General features: G+C 38.1%; 1 protein-coding gene and 1 non-coding gene across 2 annotated transcripts in view; one reads left to right on the top strand and one right to left on the bottom strand.

Moving 5' to 3' along the window:
- TAFA2 (TAFA chemokine like family member 2) overlaps positions 1–13,777 on the top strand; it is a 486,483-nt gene that overhangs the window by 77,257 nt on the left and 395,449 nt on the right. The gene's annotated exons all lie outside the window — the stretch shown is intronic.
- Positions 1,741–1,892, bottom strand: LOC122474157. The gene has a single exon (XR_006294839.1). It is a non-coding gene; the product is annotated as a small nucleolar RNA SNORA62/SNORA6 family (small nucleolar RNA).

The raw sequence follows: 13,777 nt of genomic DNA, 5'->3' as shown, positions 1-13,777 counted from the left end.
CCTGCTCTTTGCCAGACCCTGTTCTAGGCATTGGAGTACAACAATAAAGCTTATAACTTATGTCTCACAGTGGACATGAAAAAGCAGCAAGGACCCCAAATTAGAGGAAAAATTTTTATGATATTAAATTTGCAAATGCCATTATCCCCACATCCCTGTCATTTTTTACCAAGGGCTGTAGGCTCCCCCCTTAATTGTTTGGAAGAATTAGCCACTTCAATAAAGACATCCCTGTTGCTACTGACTCTAGAGTCTAGGCATGCCGTTTGTATTTGAGCACAGGATAACAGCTTAAAGAACACCAATAATTAGAAGTTTCTGTCACTGTGCAATTGGTTGTGGACTCATATTTGGAAGACTGTGTTTTCTGTGCCGACAAGATCTTTCTTGCTTCATGCTTTAGGTGTGTCATCTCTAAATGTGGTCATCTGGGCCTCTTGCGCCCTAGTGTTAGTTGCTCTAGGGGATGGCTACCTATCTCTTTTGAGGTACTCCTCAGTCCCTCAAAGAGAAGTTTAGGGAAGTCACATAGCACACATCTGAAGTCCCAAGAATAGGTTCCCGTTTTTGTAAAAGATGAACTTTAGTGGTATTGTGTCACATTCCAAAAACTGATACCTTATTGTGCTTGTTTGACAACACAGGTGGCTTTAAGGCAGGAAATAGATGATGTTGCAGAAATGGAGACAAATGACTTAGACAAGATAGGATTTTTTTTTCTCAAAACCTAATAGGTGTCAGCAGTCTAGGGTTGGCAAGGTGGTCCTCAGCAGAAGGCCCCTGGGAGCAGTCTTCTCCCCCTATCCCTACCCTGCTACCCCCTGTCCCTGCCCCCAGAAAACCAAGGGAACAGTTTTCAGCATCACAGAAGCCTAGGTATAAATCCCATCCTTGGCCAACACAATCAGTAAGGTTCATTCTGGGCTGCAAGTGCTTGGTTGAAATGGCCCAAGCCATTCAGCAAAATATTTAATGACTCCTTTGCCAAGAATAGGCAGAGTTGGGGCAGCATCTGTGAGGTCATAAAGAATCCTGGCTCTTCCCCCCACTTCCCCCCACCCCAACTCTACTTTGGCCTTCTTCATCACATCAATGTTTCATCTTGAGCTTGTCAATTTATGTTTAAAAAATGGTCCCAGACATCATATCCTCACATCACTGCCACAAACAGGAAGGCAGGAGAGGAGGGAGGGGGACCTTTTCTTTTTGTGTCTTTCTTTCCTCTTTTTTCTCTTTTTCTTTTCAGAACAAAAGTTTCCTAGAAGCCCCTTAGAAAACTTCTTCTTGCAGCTTTAAAAAAAATCAGATTATTTTAACTAAAAACAAAAACCAAAAATAGTTCACCCGTTTCTCCCATCTGCCACCCTCCACATCTGGCAGTCACCAATCTGTTCTCTGTATCTTTGAGCTTGTTTATAATGTTACAGTGAACATGGGGGTGCATATATCTTTTCAAGTTAGTGTTTTCATTTCCTTTGGATAAATATGCAGAAATGGGATTGCCAGATCATATGGTAGTCCTATTTTTAAGTAAAACATTTTATGGAAGTAGGATTGACATACAGTGGTTTCTGAGTTTATGGTATACAACATAGTGATTTGACAATCCTGTATTTTACACAATGCTCACCATAAGTGTAGTTACCATCCGTCACCAAACAATGTTATTAAAATATTTTTGACTATATTTCCTATGCCGTACTTTGCAATTCCATGACTTAATTTATTTTAATTTTTTATGCTTGCAGCAAGAATTACTATCAAACTCCAGTCGTTAAGCCGGGACCCTTGTGGTGTTAGCGAAAGACTTGCCCCTAATGTAGCATACTCCCTACACTTGTGAGTTCATTGGCCAGCCAGGGCCTCAACTCCGAACTCTAATGACTTATTTATTTTATAACTGGAAGTTTATACCTCTTAATAGCTTCCGCCTATTTCGGCTCTTCCCTACCTGCTTCCCATCTGGCAACCACCAGTTTCTGGTGGGTTTTTATTAGATTCCACATGTAAGTGAAATCACATGGTATTTGTCTTGTCTGACTTCTTTCACTTAGCCTAATACTCCGTAGGACCATCCATGTTGTCACAAATAATAAGATCCCATTCCTTTTTGTGGCCGAGTAATATTTGTCTGTTTATACACCACATCTTTATTCATTCATCTATCAGTGGATTCTTAGGTTACTTCCATATCTTGGCTATCGTAAAGAATCCAATAAATAGAGGAGTGCATATATATTTCTGAATTAATGTTGCTTTTGCTTTTGGTGTCAGACACACAAAAATCATTGCCAAGACCTATGTCAAGAAGTTTACCACCTGGGTTTTCTTCAGGGAGTTTTATGGTTTTTAGGTATTACATTCAAGTCTTTAATCCATTTTGATTTAATTTCTGTCTGTGGTGTAGGTTAGTGGTCCACCTTCATTCTTGTGCAGGTTACTTTCCAGTTTTTCCATCACCATTTCTTGATGAGACTGTCTTTTCCCCATTTTATATTCTTGTCTCCTTTGTCATAAATTAATTGACCATATATGAGTAGGTTTATTTCTTGGCTATGCATTCTGTTGCATTGATCTATGTGTTTGTATTTTATGCCAACACAATACTAAATAATGCTTTAATTACATAGCTTTGTAATATCATTTGAAATCAGGGATGTGATGCTTTCAGCTTTGTTCTTTCTTAAGAAAGAAATGGTCTTTTGTGGTTCCATACATATTTTAGGATTGTTTGTTATATTTATTTGAAAAATTCCATTTGGGATACCCTCTAAGTATTGTGAAAGTCCGATCAATTATTTTTATTTGTTTTCATATACAGAAAAAAGAACTCATATTTACTTTTACTTTAAAATGCGGTTGGATATTACTTTCCAAGATTAGCTAATACAGCCTTTCTCTCTCCATTCTGTTTTTGTTATTCCTTTGACTTCCCTTTATTTGGGAGGTTAGACCACAGAGGGATCCTGAGAGGAACAGAGTCAAATGATTTTAATGTTGAGGCATCTAGAAGTGAGGGGGCTACTGTGGCTGAGCATGAGGGAACACTGGGCAGTAACCTCCTTGGGCCAGTGACCAAGGACAAGGAAGGAAGCTGGATATCTGAGAAAATACCACTGCAGATCAATGGCATTTGAGGGTCAGATTCACCCCCTACTCTAGAATGTGGTACAGTTAAGCTTCCTCCTCAGGATGGAAATTGGATATAACCTTGGGAAACCAGGACTTTGGGGAGGGCAGGTGAGGGTGTAGATGAGGGGCTACATCTTTAAATTTACTGAGCTGTTTCTGTCACACTGTTACAGAAACATCAATATTAAAAAAGTTGTATTACTTGCCCACCTGAGTTTATGGTCTAGGATTTGGAGCTGACACTGTGTATTCCATATATTTTGGTTTTGTTACAATGGCCTCTGCTAACAAGGACTGAAGAAGATTGAGCTGCAGCGTGGCTTGATCCAAGGCTAGAGACTCATGAACTGTAAAAATCATACACAGCTCTTGTAATATGCTGTCATAAATTGAAAAAAAAAATCAGTACAATGTGAAATACTGATCTTCTGCAACAGCATAAAGATGATCTGTTATATAAACTTGGAAAATGGGGGCCTGGGGAGGGAGGCATACACAGTCTTGGTGCAGTAAGAAGGTAACTCTTGTTAGTTTTTAGCTTGATGATGTCTAATCTGGATGAATTCATTACTTTCTCTTTTAGGCTTGAGATTAAAATAAAAATGGAAGCTAGCCAAATTATAGGTGAGGAATTACCCAAAAGGAGGTCAATATTCCAAAAAAAATTTAAAAAGAAAGGAATTGATAGTTTTAAAAATTGACCTTGCCTAAATGACCAAAATCACACTGCACTTCAACTAATCCATAATTATCAGCCCATGTTCAGTTGAGTGAGGCCCTTGAATTAGAATATGTCCCAAATAAGAACTATGACCAAAATTGTTAATAAAAATAAAATTCTTGGAGGAATCTTTTGGGACTGTTAGAGTTATGAATCATACCAATAAAACAACCCATATATTTACCACAGTGATAATTGATATAAATATAGCCCGTAATATTAAGTAGTGGTTAAAATCCTGGACTTTAGATTCAAGTAGATTCTGATTCAAAGGCTGGCTCTACAACTTAGTATCTGTATCAGCCTGGGCAATGCACTTTGCCTTTCTATAAAATGGGAATATAAGCTCAATTCCATAGTATTATTATCGATATTAAATCTGAACACATATTTAATGGGCCTGGTAATGGTAATAATTTATACTGTTATTAAAAGTTTACTACTTGGAGGTTTAGCAGACTGACCCAATATATTCTTTGTTGGTTTAACAACATATCTTTAATTAGTGAGACTTTATGAGTTTTGCATTATCTAAATGTTATTCATTAAAAATGATACTTGACAAAAACTTCCATGTAGCTTTTCCTAATGTATGGCCAAAAAAAAAAGTTATGAAAAGATTATGAATGAAAAAATTATTTTTTAGACAATATTCTTTATGGCTTAGGCAAAATTAAAAAAAATTTTAATGGCCTCTGGTTGATAGTAATGATAATATTATTGTAATAGATACTACACTAATTTATATTCTATTTAGTAGCATTTTTATTTCAGTCATCCAGGGGATTTTAACAAAATGAAACAGTGAGCTTGTGTATGCTAAATGAGGAAAGAAGGGGTTGTTGTTATGAATTTACACCAAGGAAAATATAAATGCAGAAGAGTTAAGATGTCCAGTAATATGATCCTAATGAACTAATTCTTCTTCCAGGCCTCCTGTTTCCATTTCCTCTGTGGATGCAAGCCTTGCTTAAGAAAATAATTGTAGTTCATTGAGTCAGAATCTTGAAAATGTTGAGGTCCCTAGACTGAAATTAAGAAAACATGGCTTTGAAGATTCTTCAGAAGTCACTACTTGATTTTCATTTTGGACACAGAATTTGGTTTGTCTGGAAAAATCACGTGCAAACCAAACTTAGGACTCAGATGGCATTTATTTGATGTTCCCTTTTGCTGCTTGGAAGAAATGGTGTCTTTGTTTCTTGTTCTTTTTTTCCTACTGGCTTTATGAGCTCTCATTGCTCCTCATTCTCAACATTTTTGTAAAGAAAATACTAGAGATATTTTTACACTTTTGCCCAAACTGCAGCATGACCTAAACTTTTGTTTGGCTTTTAATGTTATTAATAACTTTTATTAGCAGTGATGGATAGAGGGTGAATACGAAAGCAAAAATCAGTGCACGAGGAGCATTAAGAAAGCAGAATCCTCCTTGTTAGGGATTTTATCTTGATCTTTGTCAATGAGGGGAGAAGCACAGGGTGTGATCCTGAGTTCGTAAAGGAAGGGTATCCTTTTTTGAGAGATTTCTCTTGGAGTCAAAAGGTAGAGGTGGTCTCTGAGAAATGGAATACACTGCAGTAAAAGGAAGCTTTTTCAAGCATCTCCATTGCTGCTGCTACTCCTGACAGTGAGGCTATTTTAACTTTTAATTTGCTGAAAGGCAAATAAGGCAGCTGTCTTCACAGTAGGAAGTTCGGGGTGAGTGTTGGAGAAACAGCGTCTCTTTTCATGTAAATTAAAGGAGAACAGACTAAAGAAAAGTTAGCTGTTGCTTTACAGAGTCTCTCTTGGCTAGCAGGCCAGGATGTCCTCTTTAGTGATTCTCTTAGGCTTCCTTTTAATTTGCCGAACACATCAGATCTGAGGGCAGATTTTAGATTTGACAGCACTGAGCATTCCTTCCTTTTTGCCCCTTTCTCCACCTTCCCGAACACCAAAAACCAGAAAACTTTTTGGATGATGTCTGATTTTAGGATTCTGCTTAGTGTTTTCGTTAAACCTTTATTCTTTTCTTTATGATATTCCTTTTTATTGAAGCATTTCTCTAGAGGAATTGAGGCACATGTAGCAAGAACTAAGATTGCACCCATTTTTCATCAAATAGGAGCTGTGTTAGCAACATCTTCAATGGTGCATGTGATCTACTAATGGCTGCAGCCTCTGGATGATTCCTTTTGATGTTGCCCTCTAAAGGTCTCATCAGAAAGCATTACTCTCTGCATTATCCCCTTCTAACTTCTGGTGGTTTTGTTTTATTTGGCTATTGATTGGTATTACACATCCCTCTTAATGCTAACATTAGATGATGCTGTATAAGAGCACTTAGTGGAAAATTACTACATAAAGGTAGAAAGTTCATTAAGTAGTTTGAACTACGTGTCTGGGATACATCATATCAGCCAAATACCTGTTCTGACTATAGGACTGATTGGGAATTTTGCTAAGTTGATTCATTTACCTAATCTCTGCTATACTTTTTGTCATTTGTAGGGTAACATGCATTATTTAAAAGAATGCAAAGCTACCCTTTGTACTCAGTATAATACATTTTTAATGGCTAACGATTGTATAGATAATCTCATGCAGAGGGGCAAAAATGTTTCCCTTTGGTTATCATTATACATTTACTTCTGAACTAATTAAAAATGAAATCATCATCCTTGTCAGAAATGGACAGGAAGACAAAGGGTTATTAAGAGTCTGCTTTTCCCTTGGTGAAATATATTATCAATAATCATTGCAGTCCATAATGCATGTGGTTTGGCATGCTGTATTAATTTGTGCTGATTTAATGGTCTAGAAAGCATTTTTGTTTTACCCATTTTGTTGATTTTCTCTTCTGGGGACTTGCAGTAATCACATATCTTCCGTAAATGAGTTTGCATTATGATTATCATACTGAACCTATGTGGTGTAAGGTCAAATAAAAATTAAGAGGTTTAATTTTCCCTGTTGAAAATAAGGGAAGAGACTTGTTTTTTCCCTTTTTCCTAGAACACTTCCTTTAGCAAACTTGTAAGTACTTTTTCCTGCCTTTGAAAAGTATATAAATCCTTCTGAAAACCTTATGGATGTTTCCTCACCTCTATGACCCAGGAATATCTTCCTTAAGGACCCAGGAGCCATCCCTCTGCAATGTAAACATTAAGGAAAAAAGTGTTCCTCACTCCTGTTACCTGTGGGAGGGTGGGAATCTCACTTTATTGGGAACCTTGCTGCAAAACTACCTCTGGTCATAAAGATAGGAGGAGTTTCTCCTCTTCTGGATAAAGCCAGTTATCTAACACACATGGTCACCTCAAATACCAGGTAAATTTAAGATGAACTATGTGTGACAAATGGTGCTATCGTGTCCTCTTACCTGAGGACTGGTTATTGTTTATCTTGAAAATATGTAGTGAATTGTATCTGCTTGGCTATATAAAATGGTGAGATCCCCTTCCATTCTTGCCATTTCTTAGTGGATTTCATGTGAAGCACATTACATTCTGGTTTAATATTAATTTAAAAGTAAAAGTTTTTTTTTCCTTTACTAACTTTGGGAGGAGGATTTCTGAGTTGAGGGAAGATTTAGCTTTAAATTCTGTTTCACCAAAAATGGTCATGGACTATCATAGAAAGTAACACTTTGACCAGCTCATGCCTTTAGTTGTGCTGTGTCTTTCCTTCTTTAATCAGATGTTCAATTCAGAGACAACCCTCTTGGCTGAAACCACTGTGGATTAATCAGTATTATGTAAAAAGAAAACAAGACTGTTCCATTTGCACTTTTTTTGCAGAAGAACGGCATTCCAAATTCAACCCTGAGAGCTATTGTGAAGATAGAATTAGCTAAGTGGCACGTTTGTCACTTTTTCTTTTAATTATTACTTAATAAATTCTCGCAAAAAATCTATTTATAGGATAATGCTATTCTATTACAGTTACCACTATTCATTTTAAATATCACTTGCTTTCAATTATATTGTTAGTAGGATCCTGCAAAATGTTAAACTTGGCATTGCTAGCTCAGAGGTGACTTGTGGCACCGGAATGATTTATGCCTGTGGATTGCAGAGATCTAAAAATAGGGCTTGATGTTACATTAATATGTAGTGCAGTACACACAATAGGGTTAGAGGAAGATGGAGTTTCATCCCTAACTCTCAGTTTTCTTGTCTTTGTCTCTGTGTCTGAGCAGCACTGGAATAATTAGACATTGCTCATTTGTCATTCGTATCATTTCCTATCAGTGCATACCATCGTGCCCTGCCAGCTCCCAGGTGCTTCCGAGGAAGCACGTGGTCTGTAAATAGCCATTCTGCACATCTCTGGTCGCTGTCCTAATTTGAAAATCTCCTTCATAAATTGGACCGGACAATAACAGACCATTGCTGCTAGGTTCTGATGGGGTAAGTGTACAACTCTGACCTTAGCATGAGATCAGAAATGAAAGTGACCAGCTGGACATAAAACAAATACCACAGATTCCAAGAAGGTATTTCTGTTAGCAAGGTGAATGCCATCGGTTCTGGGCAAGCAGCATTTCTCAAGGAATGGCAAATATTTTGGTCAATGTCTCCCCTGGTTTGATGCCTCTGATTTCAGCTGTAATCGAGTGTGAGACGGCAGTGTTGACAGATGCTTGTCTTCAACCTTTCTGAGTAGGAACTCTGATCAGATGAGTGGAAGTCATGTAACAGAGTTTTTGCACATCTGTTGTCGACAGGACTAGAGGTTGCATGTGCATAAGGATCTGCTGTAGGCAGAGAAATCAAGGCTAGTACCATTCAGAATATATATATGAGCAGTGTAGGAATTGGGTACTTTTTCTTTCCTCATTGGATGAACTGGGGTGGACTGTTGATAGAAAGAGACAAGGAGATGGAGCAACCCTGCTCAAGACACCCTCAGAGACTTCTTTAATGACAAACTGTGAAGATTACACATGGGAGCTATAGGTCTGCCAAAATATCATGAGTTCTTACCTTAGTTTTTCTCCACCAGAATATATTTGATCTTTAAGTTGAGGAGGCAGTTGGGTTCAGGGTATATTATTGTCCCATAATGAAGGAATCGCTCAGATTTTGGAGGTAGCTCTGGAGTTCTGTAAAGTCATGGTAATCGTAGAACTGATCTGATACTATTGTTTCATAGGTAGCTTAGCTCTTGGAGTCTACTGGAAACGATCTCAGGGATCATCACATCAGCAATTTTCGCATTCACATAATAGCTTGCATGTTGCTGTGGTGTAACAATGTGGAACACGTTATACTAGTCACCAGCTGCCAATTTAAATACACACTTGGAAGAGTCATCTATTTTTCAGGGATATTAACTTGATCTTAATAGATGTTGATGTTTAATTTAATTGTGACCTTTAGTTATACTTTTTAAAGAAAAATGTCTCATGTTTTCACAACGCGAGCTGTTGAAAAGTCAAGATACTGTGGCAGATATTTTAAATGGACCCAGAAAAATATTTTAAAAACAATAGTAGTTTCTCCCTGACTCCAGCATATTTTGTTTCAATCCAAATAACAACCTAGTAAATCTTCCCTGATTACCCACTTTGAAGTCGGAGAAAATATAATCGAGAGGAGGACAAAGCACTTGTATAATGAGAGCCAGAAGAACATTTTTCTCTCACATGCTTACAGTTAGTGATACAGCAAGAGGAAACTTGATTCCAGCAGTCTTCTTCAGCTTCTTAAGTAGGCAAACTCCTAGTTGTCCTTCACAAATCACTAGAAATGTTGCTTTGTATGTGTGTGAATTTTTTCTTAAGCTTCTGCACTACCCATAGGCAGAGCTGATGACTCTCTTAGCACTTGGTTCAAATTTTGTTAGCACTGCTGGCTGTTCTATCATTTATTTTTATATTTTCCTCCTTCACTTGCCTGTGTGTTCCTTGAGGACAAGGACTATTCCTTACTCATCTCAGTGTCTAATGCTAACCCTAGTGTTAGACCTAGAGTAGGCACTCAATAAATACTTGGTGAAAAATGAAAAAAATGAATGGGCTCTTAATTAGACTTCAGAAATGGTTGATCCTCACTGTGTTGAAGTAGAACTCTCTATGTAGGGTGGTGATGGTGCCTGTCCTCTGATGGATTGTTCTTGTAGAAGTTGCACATGGGGTCCTTCAAACCATTAGCTGTAGATCTCCCTTGGAAGTCACTTGCATTTTGCAGCACTTTGTCTTTCAGGATAAAAGACAGGTCTGGGTTTATAGAAGAACTAACTCAATCTAAGGAAATTTGATAACCAAATATTTCATGATGAATATGCATCTCCAGGTAAATGCAAAAACCTTCAAGTGTAAGTATAAATTTATGATAGGCATGATTATAGATTTGAAATAGGTCACTTCTCACCTTTGGAGTTTATTTTTATGGCTGGTAATTTGGCATCAGCCACAGCACTGTATCAGCCAAGTCCATTAGTTAAGTATGTTTTGACTCCTACGAATCTCAGACGAGCAGCGTTATTGTCAAAGAACCTAGTCTGTGGCGCGCTGGCTCCTCAAGCTGCCCTTAGTTTGAGGGAGCTCTTACAGTCCTCAGGGCTTTCCTGGATCTTGGTTTATTCTAGAGCACTGTTGAAAAACAGACTTTGATTCATAGCTATTGTTGGATAATCTGAAGCTAACCTAGGCCATTTCTACATTGTGAGTGTTTGGTGCGTGTGTATCTAAGTGTCTGCATCTATGAATACGGTCTTTGTCAGTTGGGGCTTCCATAACAAAATATCATATACTGGCTGGCTTCAGCAGCATACATTTATTCCTCACAGCTCTGGGGCCTGGAAGGCTGAGATGGGGTTTCTAGCATGGTCTGGTTCTTAATAAGAATCCACCTTCTGGTGGTATCCTCTTATGGCAGAGAACAGAGAGAGAGCAAGCTCTTTTGTTTCTTCTCATCAGGGTACTAAACCTATTTGTTAGGGCTCCACCTTCAGGTCCTAATAAGCTCCTAAAGGCCTCACCTTTGAATACTATCACATTGGGGGTTAGGATTTCAACATAGGAATTTTGGGGGGACATTGATATTTAGCACAATCGGCATGTCTTATCGCATCCCAGTTAATTAGTATCTGTAGGAAATTGTAGGATGCGGCTTGTCACAGTGATTAAGACCTCTTTTTCTGAAGTATCTCCATCATTTGTGTAACTTTCTAAACCTTATATTCCTTAGTTCCTATGATAGGGGAGTCAAAATAGTACTGACCTTTAGGCCACTCATAATTGGGTTCCATCCCTAAAGAGCATTATTCATATTATGATGTATATGACTAGCACCCCAAAGTTGAAAGAGCAGAATGTGTACAGCCACTACCTGAATACCTGTTTGGTTATGAGAATTAACAAGTCACTGCACATAGAATGCTTGGCACTCAGGATGTGCGCAAGTGATAACCTTCATTGTTACAGGAAGGTTCACACTGTTCCCTTAAGAAGACTGGATAGGATGAGGTATAGTATCGTTACAACAAACAATATTTTAAAGTGATGCTAATGGGCAAGTAAAGGATTCAATTGTCATCTCCATAAATCATTGCTAGAGTCTATATTTAGAAGTCAGATTGTTGGCGAGAAACGCCAGACCAAACTGTATAAATGTATAATTATATCGACATTTCATGTATCTGAAGGTGGTTTTCTATCTGCAGTCCTGCTTTCTGAAATGTCAGTTTTTTAGGATATAACTTTTACTAGAAGTAAGGAAATAAAGTGAGGAGGCCTCTGAAACAGTGATTTCAAAGAGCTTCCTACACAGACACGGAATTGACTTTCTGAGTTCTACCGGAATTTTAATGACTCTTAATAAACCTACAGTTCTTAAACAACCTGGTTATGTTGTTTACCCATCCACAGCGGACTGGAAGACCAAACTTGAAGGGCTGTGGGTGTGTGTGTAAAGCTACTATTATGAGGTGTTAGTGGGATACACAATGACGTAAGTGGAATAATCAAAAGTTTGACCTAGAGGGCTAATAAAGAAAACAAAACAAAATCTCCATTTTGATGATTATCTCTGAGACATTAAGAAAATATGTTCCATTTTTTTGTGCTAAAAGGAAAATTTACCTCTAAAATTCATTCCCATTTTATGATCATTTATTATCTAAAACATGGTCTAAATGAAAAAACTTTGGGTGTCTGGGTGGCTTGGTGGGTTAAGCGGCTAATTCTTGATTTTGGCTCAGGTCATGATCTCTCATGGTCTGTGAGTTTGGGCCCCATGTCAGGTTCTGTGCTGACTCATGAAGCCTGCTTCAGATTCTGTGTCTCCCTTTCTCTCTGCCCCTCCCCTGCTCATGCTCTTTCTCTCTCTCAAATAAAAACATTAATAAAAGTATGTTAAAAAAAAGAAAAACTTGGGTAGCTAAGAGAAGACAGTATGACACGGTAAAAACATAGGACTTGGCATTGGACTGGATTCATTCCACATTTGCCACTTATGCTTAAGTGTACTTAATGCTGTGAGTTTCAGCTTGCTTTCTTCTGTATAAGGCAGAGATGATAGTTCCCACCATGCAGGGGTGCTGTGAGGCTCGGATGACATCATATTTGTGATTGAAGTACAGCCAGCAAGGGCCTGGCACGTGCGGCTCAATATATTATTTGCCTCCTTCTTACCAATTTGGCAAAATTTACCTATTTTTTTTATGTTTTATTTTGAGAGATAGAGAGAGACAGACACAAAGTGGGGGGAGGGGAGGAGGCGGGGGAGAGAATCATAAGCAGGCTCCACACTCAGCACATGGGGTACCATGCTGGGCTTGACCTCACCATCTTGAGATAATGGCCTGAGCTGAAATCAAGCTGATCTTGTAACCTCAAATGGCCTTGCTGCTTAACTGACTGAGCCATCCAGTGCCCCCTAAAATTTATTTATCTAAAACACCCCATTCTCTGGGGCGCCTGGGTGGCGCAGTCGGTTAAGCGTCCGACTTCAGCCAGGTTACGATCTCGCGGTCCGTGAGTTCAAGCCCCGCGTCGGCTCTGGGCTGATGGCTCAGAGCCTGGAGCCTGTTTCCGATTCTGTGTCTCCGTCTCTCTCTGCCCCTCCCCCGTTCATGCTCTGTCTCTCTCTGTCCCAAAAATAAATAAAAAACGTTGAAAAAAAAATAAAACACCCCATTCTCAATGAGGTTTCCCTACATTGCTTTTTCTCTGACTAGAAATTAAATTCATAATGCACATCTCTGACAATAACCGTTCATTGACTTTAGTAATTATAACCTTTGGTCTTGATACTGCAAAAAGCCTGCAGATGGGGAGTCTCTAGCAAAGTGGTAAGGCGGTCTGAATACTTTGAAACTATTTGTTTTGTAGTTTGGTGAGGTTTTGGGAATGTTATGACTCTCTAGTATGAAGAAGGAAAGATAAATTTTATTTGTTGCCAGTGCTACTGAAGTTAAGAAGACTGATAACGTTCTTGTGTTAAATGCACTTTTAATATAGTTTGGATAATGTTTCTGGGCTGTGTTACAATTCACTTTTTTTTTTCATTTACTCTTAGGTGGTTCTTGTCCTTATTATATATCTTATTGATTTGGAGGATGTTCTAGAGACTTACACTATTGATTAGGCAGAGTGTTTCTATATTTTGTGATTTACCAGTTTTTGTTCCTTGTATCATCATTACCAGTAGAATCAAATTGAAAAGACATACAGATCCTTTTCTCTCATAGAAGTTTTAGTCTTTTATGACATGTACTGGATGAAATAATTTTATGAGAGCTGCCTAATTCCTTTAAATTTATCTAAGATACACCATCTGCTTTGTAACCTCAAGTGATCTTATGGTTTATTACATTTATTAAGCAAACATTTAATGTGTAAATATAATTTAATAAGATTCCCACAGCTTTCTAATTAGGCTTTAATTTCTGCCACTAGAATTAAATCCACTAAAATATACTTAGGTCTCTAAG

This window comes from Prionailurus bengalensis, chromosome B4 (assembly GCF_016509475.1).
Source record: "Prionailurus bengalensis isolate Pbe53 chromosome B4, Fcat_Pben_1.1_paternal_pri, whole genome shotgun sequence".
NCBI classification, from domain to species: Eukaryota; Metazoa; Chordata; class Mammalia; order Carnivora; family Felidae; genus Prionailurus; species Prionailurus bengalensis.
The sequence above is the reverse complement of the archived record's forward strand: the minus strand, read 5'-3'. Positions and strand labels throughout refer to the sequence as shown.